The 14,017-nt window shown below is 40.3% G+C and overlaps 1 pseudogene; it reads left to right on the top strand.

Annotated features, from left to right (window-relative positions):
• The first annotated feature begins 1,208 nt into the window (after positions 1-1,208).
• Positions 1,209-3,945, top strand: LOC103741824 (annotated as a pseudogene).
• Positions 3,946-14,017: the final 10,072 nt, after the last annotated feature.

Genomic DNA, 14,017 nt, shown 5'->3' with positions numbered 1-14,017 from the left:
TCATAGACGAGCTACACAAATGGACTCACCTAGGAGTAACAAAAATGAAAAAGTTAATTGAACGAGAAGAAACCATTCATTATCTGCTAAACAAAGACACCATCCTACACAAGATTGTTAGGAATTGTAAAGCCTGTGCTCAAGTAAACTGGGGTAAAAATAGAGCCCCAGGAGGAGTAAGACAGAGAGGCCACAGGCCAGGAGTCCATTGGGAAGTTGACTTCACTGAAGTCAAACCAGGAATGTATGGCTACAAGTATTTGTTAGTTTTTATTGACACTTTTTCAGGTTGGCCAGAAGCCTACCCAACCAAACAGGAAACTGCTAAGATGGTGTCCAAGAAACTATTAGATGACATCTTTCCCAGATTTGGGATGCCTCAGGTAATAGGGTCAGATAATGGACCGGCCTTCGTCTCCCAGGTAAGTCAGAAGGTGGCCAGGTTACTGGGGATTGAATGGAAATTACACTGTGCTTACAGACCCCAGAGTTCAGGTCAGGTAGAACGAATGAATAGAACCATTAAGGAGGCTTTGACTAAATTCTCGCTGGCAACTGGCACTAAAGACTGGGTGACCCTACTGCCCTTAGCATTATACCGGGCCAGGAATACTCCTGGACCTAGTGGTTTGACCCCATTTGAAAATCCTGTATGGAACTCCCCCACCAGCAGTTTCTTTCCTGGACCCTGATATCTCTAACTTTGTTGATTCACCTTCTCTCCATGCTCACCTGAAGGCGCTGCAGCTGGCTCATCAAGAGATCTGGAAACCCCTAGCTGCAGCCTATCAGGATGCTATTGACACACCTATTGCACCCCATCCCTTCCAGCCTGGTGACACCGTCTGGGTCCGGAGGCATCAGACTCGGAACCTAGAACCACGGTGGAAAGGGCCCTACACCGTCCTCCTCACCACACCTACAGCTCTCAAGGTTGACAGGATTGCCGCCTGGATCCACGCTTCACACATTAAAGCGGCTGAACCTGCTCACCAGGAACCCATGCCGGAGAATTCAGCAAAAAGATGGCGGCTAACCCGGACACCCAACCCCCTAAAGATAAGACTGGTCAAAGAAAAATAATATTCATGTTGCTCTGGGTACTAATTCTCCCCGGAGTGGAGTCTGCGGAGAGCCCCCACAAACCCTACTCAGTTATCTGGACCCTCTCCAGCCTCACCTCAGGCCTGACCCTAAATCAAACCACGATGGAGGGTCCCCTGACAACCAGTTTCCCGGCTTCCCTAACATTTGATGTGTGCAAGGTATTGAGCCTGGGGGCCCCATGTGTCTGGGTGACTGGGATGGACCAACCCCCTAAAGATAAGACTGGTCAAAGAAAAATGCTAATCATGTTGCTCTGGGTATTATCTTTCCCCAGAATAGAGTCTGGGGAAAATCCACATACCCCATACCATATTACCTGGACCCTCAGTAATTCTTATGGAGAAGTCCTCAATCAGACTGAGTTAATTGGCCCCGTTAGCACCACCTTTCCTTCACTCTCCTTTGACGCCTGTAAGGGAGTGCCATCCTGTATTTGGGACAGTTTGGTAGACAAGGGGACCATTTATTTATGTCCAGGGCATCAACCTGACAACAAAATGCGCTATTCTTGTGGGGGAATGCAGTATGGATGGTGTTATTACTGGAATTGTGCAACTGCAGGTAGTACATATTGAAAGCCATCTTCTAGCTGGGATTACATCCGAGTAAAAAGAGATCCCAGCATAGATAAATATAAGGTTGGCAGTGTGGGGAAGCCCCTCCCTCATGTGCTTGAATTCACTGAGAAAGGAAAGTCCCATGACTGGAACCGCCCCTGCAGCTGGGGACTGTTCGTATACAGAAAATATGGGGACGATCCATGGGGAGTAATTGCACTCAGTCGCTCGGTGCAACCCTTGGCCCCCTCGGCAGTGGGTCCCAATCCAGTTCTAACTAGGGACCTTCCACTTCCTCCCCCTGCAAACCCCGTGGGTCCCAACCCAGTCCTCAGTAACCAGCGACCAGCTTCCCTTTCTTTACCTTCTTTGGTGCCCCAGGTGAGACCCCAGAGACCTGCTTTGGCGCCCTTGCGTGCCCCAGAGGCCAATGGCTCTGCTAGTCTGCCTCCCCCCACATACCCTGGAACAGGTTACAGGCTCCTGAACCTCGTTAGAGGAGCATTCCAGGCATTAAACCACTCGGAGCCAAACAAATCTAAGAATTGCTGGCTCTGTTTGAACCCGAGCCCCCCTTATTACGAGGGCATAGCCGTCCAGGGAAACTTCTCAGGAACTCTGCTGCCCCCCTCACTTGCACCTCTTCCACCCACACGCTCACCCTGACTCATGTTACCTCAACAGGCACCTGCATCGGAAAAGCGCCCACTGGATTTAAACATTGCCTTAAGAATAACTCCTCCCTTTCCCTCCAGGCCGACGCATACCTTGTGCCCCCTAATGGCTGGGCATGCAGCACGGGACTGACTCCTTGTGTCTCTCTCGCTGTTCTAAATCTAACCCGAGATTTTTGTGTCCTGGTACAGTTGTGGCCCAGAATTTATTGGCATGAAGACAGCTATGTATTACAGCATTATGAAGAGACACCTACCCCTGTCAGATTCAAGCGAGAGCCTGTGAGCATAACCTTAGCTATATTATTGGGAGCTGGGGGAATAGCAGCGGGAATTGGGATAGGAGCAACTGCTTTAGTTTGCTCGGACCAGTTCATGCTCTTACATCAAGCCATGAACCAAGACCTGATAGCCTTAGAGGAGTCCATAAGAACCCTAAAAGACTCCCTGACTTCTCTCTCTGAGGTAGTGCTACAGAACAGAAGGGGACTAGACCTGCTGTTCCTAAAACAAGGAGGTTTATGCGCAGCCCTGAAAGAGGAATGCTGTTTCTATACAGACCAAACAGGAGTGGTAACTCAGACTCTAGATAAGCTAAAAGAAAGACTACAAGAAAGAAAACGTAACTTTGAATCTCAGAAAGGTTGGTTTGAAAAACTATATGATCAATCCCCTTGGTTTACCACGTTATTATCTTCCCTAGCAGGCCCACTTGTTCTTTTACTTTTAATCCTAACCCTGGGACCTTGTGTACTTAATCGACTAGTCCAATTTGTGAAGGAACGGCTGTCTGTAAAACCTAGGCGCCATGAGGCCACCTGATAGGAATGCGTGACAAGAGGTCAAGCATTGAGAAACTAGCTTATCAGAAAAACAGGATGTAGTGGTCAAGCCATCTGCATCTGGCAATCCCCGGGGCTCGATACCAGGAAATCAGGAAATAACATCTGTACCATAAGTCACCCACCCAGAATTTAGCAACTTAACTTCCTCATGCTTTATACTCGTTTGAATGGGCCAATAACCATGCTTCTGCTTCTGTACCCCACTTCTGCTCTATAAAAGTGCCAAAACCCAGCATGGGGGTGCGCAAATCCTCCGAGGAGACTTTGTGCCCACAGGTACCTGTGTACTAAATAAACCTCTTGCTGTTGCAACCCGAAGGCTGACTTGTCCTCAGTGGTTTCACTCTTACAATATATTGATTTTCTCTAGTTCTCTCATTAATGCCTGTCCCTCTTTTATACTCCTCCAGCCCCTGCTAATATTGGGAGCCTCCACTGGTGATGACCATGTATCTTTAATACCTTACACAAGCCATTCCATTAGGGACGTCTCCCTCCTGTATTGGCCTAGGTTGAACAGCCTATATCACAAGGATGGATGGGTCACTATATAACTTAGCTGTGAAACTTCTAAAGGACTTAAAATGATATTATTTGTTCCCATGTCCCATCTCACAAGCCCCACAGTGAAAGGCTCTGATTATTTGAAAGTTTTTCCTAGTTTCAACAGCTCCAGTGTGGAGTATTTTCTTTTAGCTAAAGTACTGTTAACTCTTTTTCTTTTCTGCATCAAAGGTTGTTGATTCTGAGGGGCAGCTTTAGCTACTGTTATTTTTAGGTTGTTTCTTTTCTTATTACTATCTTTTTTCCTGGGTCCTTTGACTATTGGTCCCCTAATCTTATGCAAGTTAAAATTTCCCATTTTTCCTCTCTCTTAAGCTCTAAGGCTGAGACTGAATTTGTCAGTAATTCCTTAGCCTTTTCAGCCTTGACTGGGGCTGCCTTTGTTTCAGATAAATCTTTTATTATGCAAAGTGGCCACCTCCCCTCTCTGGTTTCCCCTCTCCTGTCTAAGGCTTGTAAAAAAATTTTTTTTTCAAAGGGAATAGGAGGTAGTTTATTCAAATATGAGTAATTATGACCTGGGAACACAGATTCAGTTTACTCCAAATTCCATGTTCTAGTGTGGAAGCACTTCATGAAGTTTTTATAGTAAGAGAACCAAGTCATAAATCAAGACATTTTTCAAATACATTGGTGGAAACATTACATAGGTGAATACAACAAAAGAGAAATCTCAGCTATGGGTCTCAGATGCTACCTGACTGCATTCTTAGCCTTTTAGTTAGTGGGAGCTAGTCTATACATTCCTAAAGAGTTTTTATATCTGCTAGTCACAAGATGTTAAGTCAGAAACAGGTGGGAAAGGAGCAGCTATTTAGGATCTAAATATGGATCAAGATAAATTGTAAATAGTCTTTAGATCTGCAACATTCCAAACTCCAGGCATTTAAATACTAATCCATTGGTCAGGCTTGCAGGAAGTTCAGTCCAAGATGCAGGACTTTTTTGGGAACCTTCATTCACACACGGCAAAAGGAAGGACAAGAATATTCCAAGCAAATGGAAATAAGAGACAAGCAGGGGTTGCAATTCTAATAGCTGACAAACTAGACTTCAAAGTAAAACTAATCAAAAGAGATAAGGAGGGTCACTTCATTCTGATCAAAGGAACAATTAGCCAAGACGATATTGCAATCTTTAGCATATATGCACCAAACTCTGGTACACATAAATTCATAAAAACAACACTCCAAGACTTTAAGACACAGGTTAACCCCAACTCAGCAATAGTAGGGGACTTCAATACCCCCCTGTCTCCATTAGACAGGTCAATTGGACAAAGAATAAACAGAGAGACACCTGAATTAAATGATACCACACATCAAATGGACCTAACAGACGTCTTTAGAATGTTCCACCCAAGCACCAAAGAATACACTTTCTACTCAGCACCCTATGGAACTTTTTCAAAAATTGACCACATACTGGGCCACAAAACAAACCTCAACAAATCCAAAAAAATTGAAATAATTCCATGCATTCTATCAGAACACAATGCAATAAAGCTCAAAATCAACATTGGACAAAGCCCTAGTCACTACATAAACTAATGGCAATTAAACAACACACTCCTAAACAATGAGTGGGTCAAAGGAGAAATTAAGAAAGAAATAAAAGAATTCCTGGAATTCAAAGAAAAGGACAATACAACATCTGGGACACTTTAAAAGCAGTCCTAAGAGAGAAGTATATAGGTCTAAGTGCCTATATTAAAAAATTAGGAAGAGCCCAAATAAATGACAACATTGCAACTCAAGACACTTGAAAAGAAAATAAAACCCAAACCCAGCAGACAAGAAGAAATAACAAAAATCAGAGCAGAAATGCATGAAATAGAAACAAAGAAAACAATGCAAGGAATCAATGAATCTAAGAACTGGTTCTTTGGAAAGCTAAGCGAGACAGACAGACCCTTAGCCCAATTAACCAAGAGAAAGAATGAGCAAATCCAAATCAACAAAATCAAAGATGAAAGGGGAATATTTTTAAAACCTACCCACTGCTAAATTTGAAAATCTTAAAGAAATGGATGGATAACTAAAATCATGGGAACTACCAAAGTTAAGCTAAGAAGAGACCAACAGTTTAAATAGGCCCATAACATATAAGAAAATTGAAACAGTAATACAAAGCCTCCCAACTAAATAAAACCCAGGCCCAGATGGATTTACAACAGAACTCTACCAGACATTTAAAGAAGACCTCCAACCAATACTACTTAAATTATTCAAAAAGATAGAAACAGAAGGAGAACACCCAAATTCCTTCTATGAAGCCAGCATCACTCTAATACCCAAACTGGGTAAAGACACAACCAAAAAAGAAAACTATAGACCATATCCTTAATGAACATAGATGCAACAAATTGTGCTGGCAAAACAATCTCCACGTGCAGAAGACTGAAACTACATCTTTACATTTCACCTTGCACAAAAGTCAACTCCAAATGGATCAAAGACCTCAATGGAGGACTTCACTTGGAAGCATGGAGGAAATGTTTCCTCTGAATTGACCCTCCTCTTTATAGACTGGACACTGGTTCAAGTCCATTTGATGGGGTCTCCATGGCCTCCCTGAACAAGAGGACAGGTGATTCACTACAGTTACAGAACATTTTGAGAGATGCTCTGTAGTCCCTAGGAACTTAGTCAACCTTGGAGGGCAAGGAGGAAAAACAGTCCTTTAAGTCCCTCTGACCAGATTAGTATGAGCCTCAAAGTATGGCTGTTGAACATCTAAGAAGGTTAGTTCCACTAGTGTTGTACTTTTAATTACTATGAGCTATGTAGATAAAGCTTGGCCAAAAACCAAACATTCTCCGACAAACCTTGACTAGACATATATTTTGTTCCTTGAACTAGTTTTATGTATAATTTGTCAGTAGTTTGTTGGACTAATATGGTTCCCTCTGGTTTTTTAAACTAACTAGGCATTATTTATTTCTCTCACTGTCTAACTCTTCCACCATGGTTTCCCCATTTAAAGAGACCACATTTTTTCCCATTTCTCCCTTAATAATACGCTTCTCCTATGGTCCCACCTCTCTTGAGCTCCTTCTTTTCCTTTATTCCCAAGGTTCCTTGTATAACCCTCCCTTTCCCCCTTCTATTTAAATAACCCCATTTTTATACATATCTTCCTTAGTAACACCTGTTTCCTACTGTTCTTCTTTCTCAGGTTCATTCATTTCCTTTATCTTTCTGGTTCCTTTTCATTACCCTGGGTCCTATAGTTACGTCTGGATACATACTAACTTATAAGGATTTGCTGCTAGGATCCACATATGAGGGAGAACATATGTCTTTTTTTTTCCTGAGTCCGTGTTACTTCACTTAGTATAACAGTTTCTAATTCTATCCATTTACCTGCAAATTTCATGATTTCATGTTTCTTTACTGCTGAGCAGAACTCCATGGTATACATGTACCACATTTTCACTATGCACTCATCTGTTGAGGGACTCTTAGGTTGCTTCCATTGCTTAGCTATTGTGAAAAGAGCAGCAATAAACATGGATGTACAAGTATCTCTGCAATTTGATGAGTTCTTTGGGTATATGTCAAGGAGTGGTATAACTGGGGCAAATGGTAGGTTCATTTTTAGTTTTTTAAGGGTTCTCCACACTGCTTTCCATAGGGATTGAACAAGTTTGCAGTCCCACCAGCAGTGAATGGATATCATTTGTTTTGTTGATCTTAGCCAGTCTAACTGGGTTAAGATGAAATCTTAGTTTTAATTCGCATTTCTCTAATTACTAATGATGTTGAACACCTTTTAAGATGCTTCTTAGCTGTCTTTATTTCTTCTTTTGAGAACTCTCTGTCCAGCTCCTTAGATCATCTTTTAATTTGGTTACTTCCTTTCTTGAATTTTTTGTTTTTTGAGTTCTTTAGATATTCTGGTTGTGAAACTTCTGTCAGATGTGTCGCTAGTGAAGACTTTCTATCACTCTGTGGGTTTTCTCTTCACTTCCTTGGTTGCTTCTTTTGATGTACAGAAGCTTTTCAGTTTAATGAGGCCCCATTTGTTGATACTTGACCTTATTTCCTGAGCAGTTGATGTCTGCTTTAGAAAATCCTTTCCTATGCCTATATCTTGTAGGTTATTGCCAGTGTTTTCTTCTTATAGTTTCAGAGTTTCAGGCTTCACATTGAGGTCTTTGATCCATTTGGAGTTGACTTTTGTTAAAGGTGAAACATATGGGTTTAGTTTCATTCTTCTACAGGTGGAGATCCAGTTTTGCCAACACCATTTGCTGAACATGCTGTCTTTCCTCCAGTGAATGTTCCTGAACCCTTTGTCAAATATCAGGTGGCTGAAATTGCATGTACTCATAGTAGGTTCTTCAATTTTGTTCATTTGATCTATGGGTCTATTTTTGTGCCAGTACCATGTTGTTTTTATGACTATTGCCCTGTAATATAGTTTAAAATCTGGTATAGTAATCCCCCCCATCATTGCTCTTACTGTTCAGGGTTGCTTTGGCTATCTGAGATCTTTTGTACTTCCATATGAATCTTAGGATGGATTTTTGCAATTCTGTGAAGAATTTCATGAGGATTTTGATTGGTATTCCATTGGATCTATAAATTGCTTTTAGTAGGATGGTCATTTTCACAACATTAATTCTTCCATTCCATGATCCTGGGAGTTCCTTCCATCTTCTGGTGTCATCCTCAATCTCTTCTTACTTTAAAGATTAAGTTTTCCATTGTAGAGTTCTTTAATGTCTTTGATCAGGCTTATTCTGAGAGATTTTCTTTCTTTCTTTCTTTCTTTCTTTCTTTCTTTCTTTCTTTCTTTCTTTCTTTCTTTCTTTCTTTCTTTCCTTCTTTTGAGGCTATTATGAAAAGGAGTGTTTCCAGGTACACTTTCTCTGATTGCTTGTTATCGGTATATAGAAAGGCTTCAGACTTTTATAGATTAATTTTGTAACCTGCCACTCTATTGAAAGTGTTAATGATTTCTATGAATTCTCTTGTGGAATTTTTGGCATCTCTTAGATATACTATCATATCTGCAAGAAGGGATAATTTAATTTCTTCTTTTCTAATTATTACTCTCTAACTTCCTTCTCTTGTCTTATTGCCCTTGCAAGAGTTTCAAGCACTGTGTTAAAAAGGAGTGGAGATAGTGGACAGACTTGTGTGGTTCCTGATTTTAATGGGAATGCTTTCAGTTTTTCTCCATTTAGAATGATGTTGGCTGTGGGTTTGTTATATATAGCTTTAATTATGTTGAGCTATGTTCCCTCCACTCTAAGTCCCTCTAGGGCTTTGAGCATAAATGCATGTTGAATTTTGTCAAAGGCCTTCTCTGCATCTCTTGAGATTCCCATGTCCTTCTCGTCTTTGAGTCCATTTATATGATTTATGACATTTATTGACTTATGTATATTGAACCATCCCTGCATCTCTGGAATAAAGCCGATTTGATCATGGTGGATGATCTTTTTGATGTGTGTCTGTATGCGATTTGCAAATATTTTGTTGAGAATTTTTGCATCTATGTTCATTAATGATATGGGTCTATAGTTTTCTTTTTTGGTTGTATCTTTACCTGGCTTTGCTATTAGATTGATGCTGGCTTCATAGAATAATTTAGAAGTTTTCCCTCCATTTCTACCTTTTTTAAATAAATTAAGTAGTATTGGATGTATATCTTCTTAAATGTCTGGTAGAATTCTGGTGCAAATCCATTTGGTCCTGGGCTTTCTTTAGTTGGCAAGTTTTGTATTAGTGTTTCAATTTCCTTATGTGTTATGGGTTTGTTTAGGTTATTGATTTCTTCTTGGTTTAGTTTTGGTGAGTCCCATGCTTTTAGGTACCCACCCATTTCTTTTAGGTTTTCAAATTTAGTAGCGTACAGCTTTTTTTTTTTTTTTTTAAGTATTCCCTTATAATATTCTGGATCTGTTTGATGTCTGTTGTGATGTTTCCCTTTCATCTCTGATTTTCTTGATTTGGAGGTGCTCTTTCCTTCTTTTGGTTAACTGGGCTAAAGTCTGTCAATCTTATCTTTCCAAAGAACTAGCTCTTGGATTTTTTGATCCTTTGTGTTATTTTCTTTGTTTCTATTTCATTAATTTCTGCTCTGGTTTTTGTTATTTCTTCTTGTCTGCTGGGTTTGGGTTTCATTTGTTGTTAGGTATGGTAGGATCTTAGAGTTATAAACTTCCCTCTAAGGGCTGCTTTCAATATGTCCCAGAGGATTTGTTGTGTCATATTGTCCTTTTCATTTAGTTCCAGGAATACTTTTATTTCTATCTAAACTTCTCCTTTGATCCATTCATCATTCAGAGCATGTTGTTTAATATCCATGTGTTCATGTAGTTACTAAGGTTTTTTTTTGGTGTTGATTTTAAGCTTTATTGCATCATGGTCTGATAGAATACATGGAATTATTTCAATCTTTTTGTATTTGTTGAGGTTTGTTTTGTGCCCCAGTATGTGGTCAATTTTGGAGAAAGTTCCATGAGGCACTGAATAGAAATATTCTTTGGTGGTTGGGTGGAATATTTGGTAGATGTCTGTTAGGTATGGTATTGTTTACTTCATATGTCTCTGTTAATTCTCTGTCCTGTTGACCTATCTATTGGAGACAATGAGGGTATTGAAGTCCCCTACTATTAATGAGATGGGCTTAATCTGGGTGTTAAAGTCCTGTAGTACTGTTTTTATGAAGTTGGATGCACCAAAGTTTGGTGAATATATGTTCATGATTGTAATATCTTCTTGGTCAATTGTTCCTCTGATCAGAATGAAGTGGCCCTCTTTATCTCTTTTGATTGGTTTTAGTTTGAAGTTTATTTTGTCAGATATTAGAATTGCAACTCCTACTTTTTTCTTAGTACCTTTACTTGGAATATTTTTTCCATCCTTTCACTTTAAAGTAGGGCTTGTCCTTGAAAATGAGATGGGTTTCTTACAGACATCAAAAAGATGGGTTTTGTTTCTTAGTCCATTCAACTAGTCTGTGTCTTTTTAAGTTATTTAAAGTTATTAATGAACAATGTGTATTGATTCCTTTCATTTTGATTTCTTTTCAGATTCTTGGTGTAATTATGTGTTTCCACATTTATACCTTTACTAAGTTCCTTTCTTTTACCCCTTGGGTACAGTCGTTCCTTTCTTCAGCTCTTTATGTTGCTTCAAGAACTCTCTGAAGGGCTGGTTTTTGTGGACATGAATTCTTTCAGCCTATTCATGTTGTGGAAGATTTTTCTTTCCCCTTTGACTATAATGGACATTTTGGCTGGGTAAAGTAATCTGGGTTGGCATCTGTGGTCATTTAACATTGGGAATGAGGCTCTTCTGGCTTTCATAGTTTGCACTGAAAAGTCAGCTGTAATTCTGATGGGTTTTCCCATATATGTGACTTACTGTTTTTCTTTTTCAGCTTTCAGTATTTTCTCTTTGTTCTGTATGTTTAGTGTTTTTACTATGATGTGCTGTGGAGAGTTTCTTTTCTGGTCCTGTCTATTTGGTGTTCTACATGCTTCTTGTGTTTGCATGGGCATGTCTTTCTTTAATTTTGGGAAATTTTCTTCTACAATCCTGTTGAAGATCTGGTCTACACCATTATGCTGAGATTCTTCTCCTTCCTGTATGCCTATGATGTATAAGTTTGGTCTTTTTATGGTGTCACACAATTCCTGCATATTCCATTCTTGTGTTTTCTTAAATTTTTCATTATTTTTGCTTGAATGGTTTAATTCATCCATTTTATCTTCCAGTCTTGATATTCTGTTTTCCATTTCATTTATCCTATTGGTGAGGCTTTCTCCTGTCATTTCTAATTGGCTTATTGAGTGTTTCACATCCTTCTTCATTTCAGCCTGAGTTTTCAATATTTCTCCTATATACCTATGATTCGTAAGTTTGGTCTTTTTATGTTGTCACACAATTCCTGCATATTCCATTCTTGTGTTTTCTTAAATTTTTCATTATTTTTGCTTGAATGGTTTAATTCATCCATTTTATCTTCCAGTCTTGATATTCTGTTTTCCATTTCATTTATCCTATTGGTGAGGCTTTCTCCTGTCATTTCTAATAGGCTTATTGAGTGTTTCACTTCCTTTTTCATTTCAGGCTGAATATTCTTCAATATTTCACATTCTTCTGAATTCATTCAGAAGTTTATCCCTACCTTCTTTCAGTTCTTTGATTTCCTTGTTTGTCTGTTCTTTAAATTCACTGAATTCTTTTATCATGTTTATAATTGTTCTTTTGAATTCTGTGTCCTTGTTATCTCTAAAGGGTTCTCTTTGTATTCATCTACAGGACTGTCGGTACTTGGTGGAGATATATTATTTGGGTTTTTCATGTTATTATTTTTTTTCACTGTGACTTTGATATGAGGATTTCTTTTGTAGTTTCTGATCCTTGTGTGAGACTCAAGCCTTCCTCTGTTGAGTTTTTGTCTGCTTGTGTTTGTACACTTTATGTGCCTTTGTGGTTTACTTGTTGAGCATGAAAAGCTGGTTGGTCTAGGCTTCAGGTTTTCTGTTTTGATTTTATATTGGAGGGGCCAGATGGCTTTCATCCTGCTGCTCAGGAGTTTCCACAGAGGCCCAAGTCCGATGAGGATCAGGTGCTCTCTGGCTTCCTCCTAACGTCTGGATCCCTTTAGTTATCAGGGATAGTACAATTTGTATATATTGTTAGGTAAAGGTAAGATTCAGGACTCTCAGGCAGTCAGGGAAGGAGGCTGGTCTCAAGAATTCAGGTTTGGGGTGGGACAGCCAGGGATGAAGGCTGGTCCCAGGCATGCAAAGGTGAGGTAGTGGAGGGAATAGGCTTTGAGGGCTCCAGGGGACTAGACTGAGGAATTGGGTTGGTCTGGGTGCAAAGGATCAGGAAGCAGTGGGGAGTCTGGGCCAAGAGGGTTGTCCAGAGGTCTGAGGTGCCAAGAGAAGAAATGGGCCAGTGCCCATGCTAGGAGAAGAGATGGGGTGGGGGACCTGGCTTGTAAAATTTTTTCTAAGGTCTCTATGACCTTAAAAGGATCTTCACATACAAGCAACTGAGCTATTTTCCCACATTTACAGGACAGCTGTGGCCCAGGGATTTTCCCCTTTGAGTCCATCTGTATCTCATGGCCCACATCTTTTTAGTTACATATTTTATGATCTATTGTATAACCCATGTGACTACCGCTAATCCCCTCGCTTTTCTGGAAATTCTGTGGTTTACTGTTTCCAGGGTCATCCTGCCAGATGGTGCCAATTGTTTCACTAAATATTTCCTTTTTTCCTGGGAGACCCGCCCCCCTACTCAGGGTCTGTTGGGTCTTGACACAGATTGACAAACCAATATAAGGCAGCCTATTTGGATTTTCCATAGTTTATATGACATTTGGGAGGGGTGACTTACAAAAACACAGATTCTTATAGGTTTTTCCTTTTCCATATTTGAAATGCATGTGCCTTCCATCTCCCACTCCCAGTCTTCTTTGGCTAGGTGTTCACCCCTGCTCAATATGTGGCAGCTCCACTCCTTTTTCCCATTGTGCTTGGAGTTGCCTTCTCACTGGGTCCAAGTGCCTCCTCTTACCCCACTGACCCAACAAACCCCTCCTAAACGTGTGAGGCATTGCCCACCTTTTGCTGGGCTCTATTCCAAAATTGGCGACGACCCCATTCGCAGCTGTGCTGGAAAGTCCACACTCAAACATAAGTCTGGTGGCTTCTCAACAACCACACAAAATGGTGAGAGAGTGGCCTCATTGTTTCCCTGGCTTATATCTCCATAGCCCTGCCCCTTAATGGGCTTCACTCCTTCCCCAAAGGTGGGAAGGAGGTGGGACCATGCCTTATCAGAAGAACTTCCAGGTCATATGCATCAATTTTCAAAAGATCTGTGCAACTCTGTGAACTGAATCTTCAAATGACACGTGGATATTTATCAAGTGAAAATTTTAGGTGGGAACCATTTTTTTTATTATGCTGTATTTTGCTGAAACAAGGTTTCAAGTAGCCCAGGCTCATCTTGAACTCAGTATACAGCCAAGGTTGATCTTGAACTCCTGATCCTCTCACTTCTACCTCCCAAGTGCTAGGATTTCACAGGCATATGCCACCAAGCCTGGTTTAGGGCAGCAGGTTTCATATGAGAGTTTGAAAATTCATAGCTATGGGTTCAGAGTCCATGTCGCAATTAATCTTTCAAAAGTTACCCTTAACTTTAGCATGAGAAAATTAATGTTCTCCTGAAAAAAAAGATCAAAATAAATTCTTTTCAACTACATAGTTGTGTGTGGCTGAAATCAT

Source organism: Nannospalax galili, unplaced genomic scaffold (genome assembly GCF_000622305.1).
Source record: "Nannospalax galili isolate Female #2095 unplaced genomic scaffold, S.galili_v1.0 scaffold1340, whole genome shotgun sequence".
NCBI classification, from domain to species: domain Eukaryota; kingdom Metazoa; phylum Chordata; class Mammalia; order Rodentia; family Spalacidae; genus Nannospalax; species Nannospalax galili.
The sequence above is the reverse complement of the archived record's forward strand: the minus strand, read 5'-3'. Positions and strand labels throughout refer to the sequence as shown.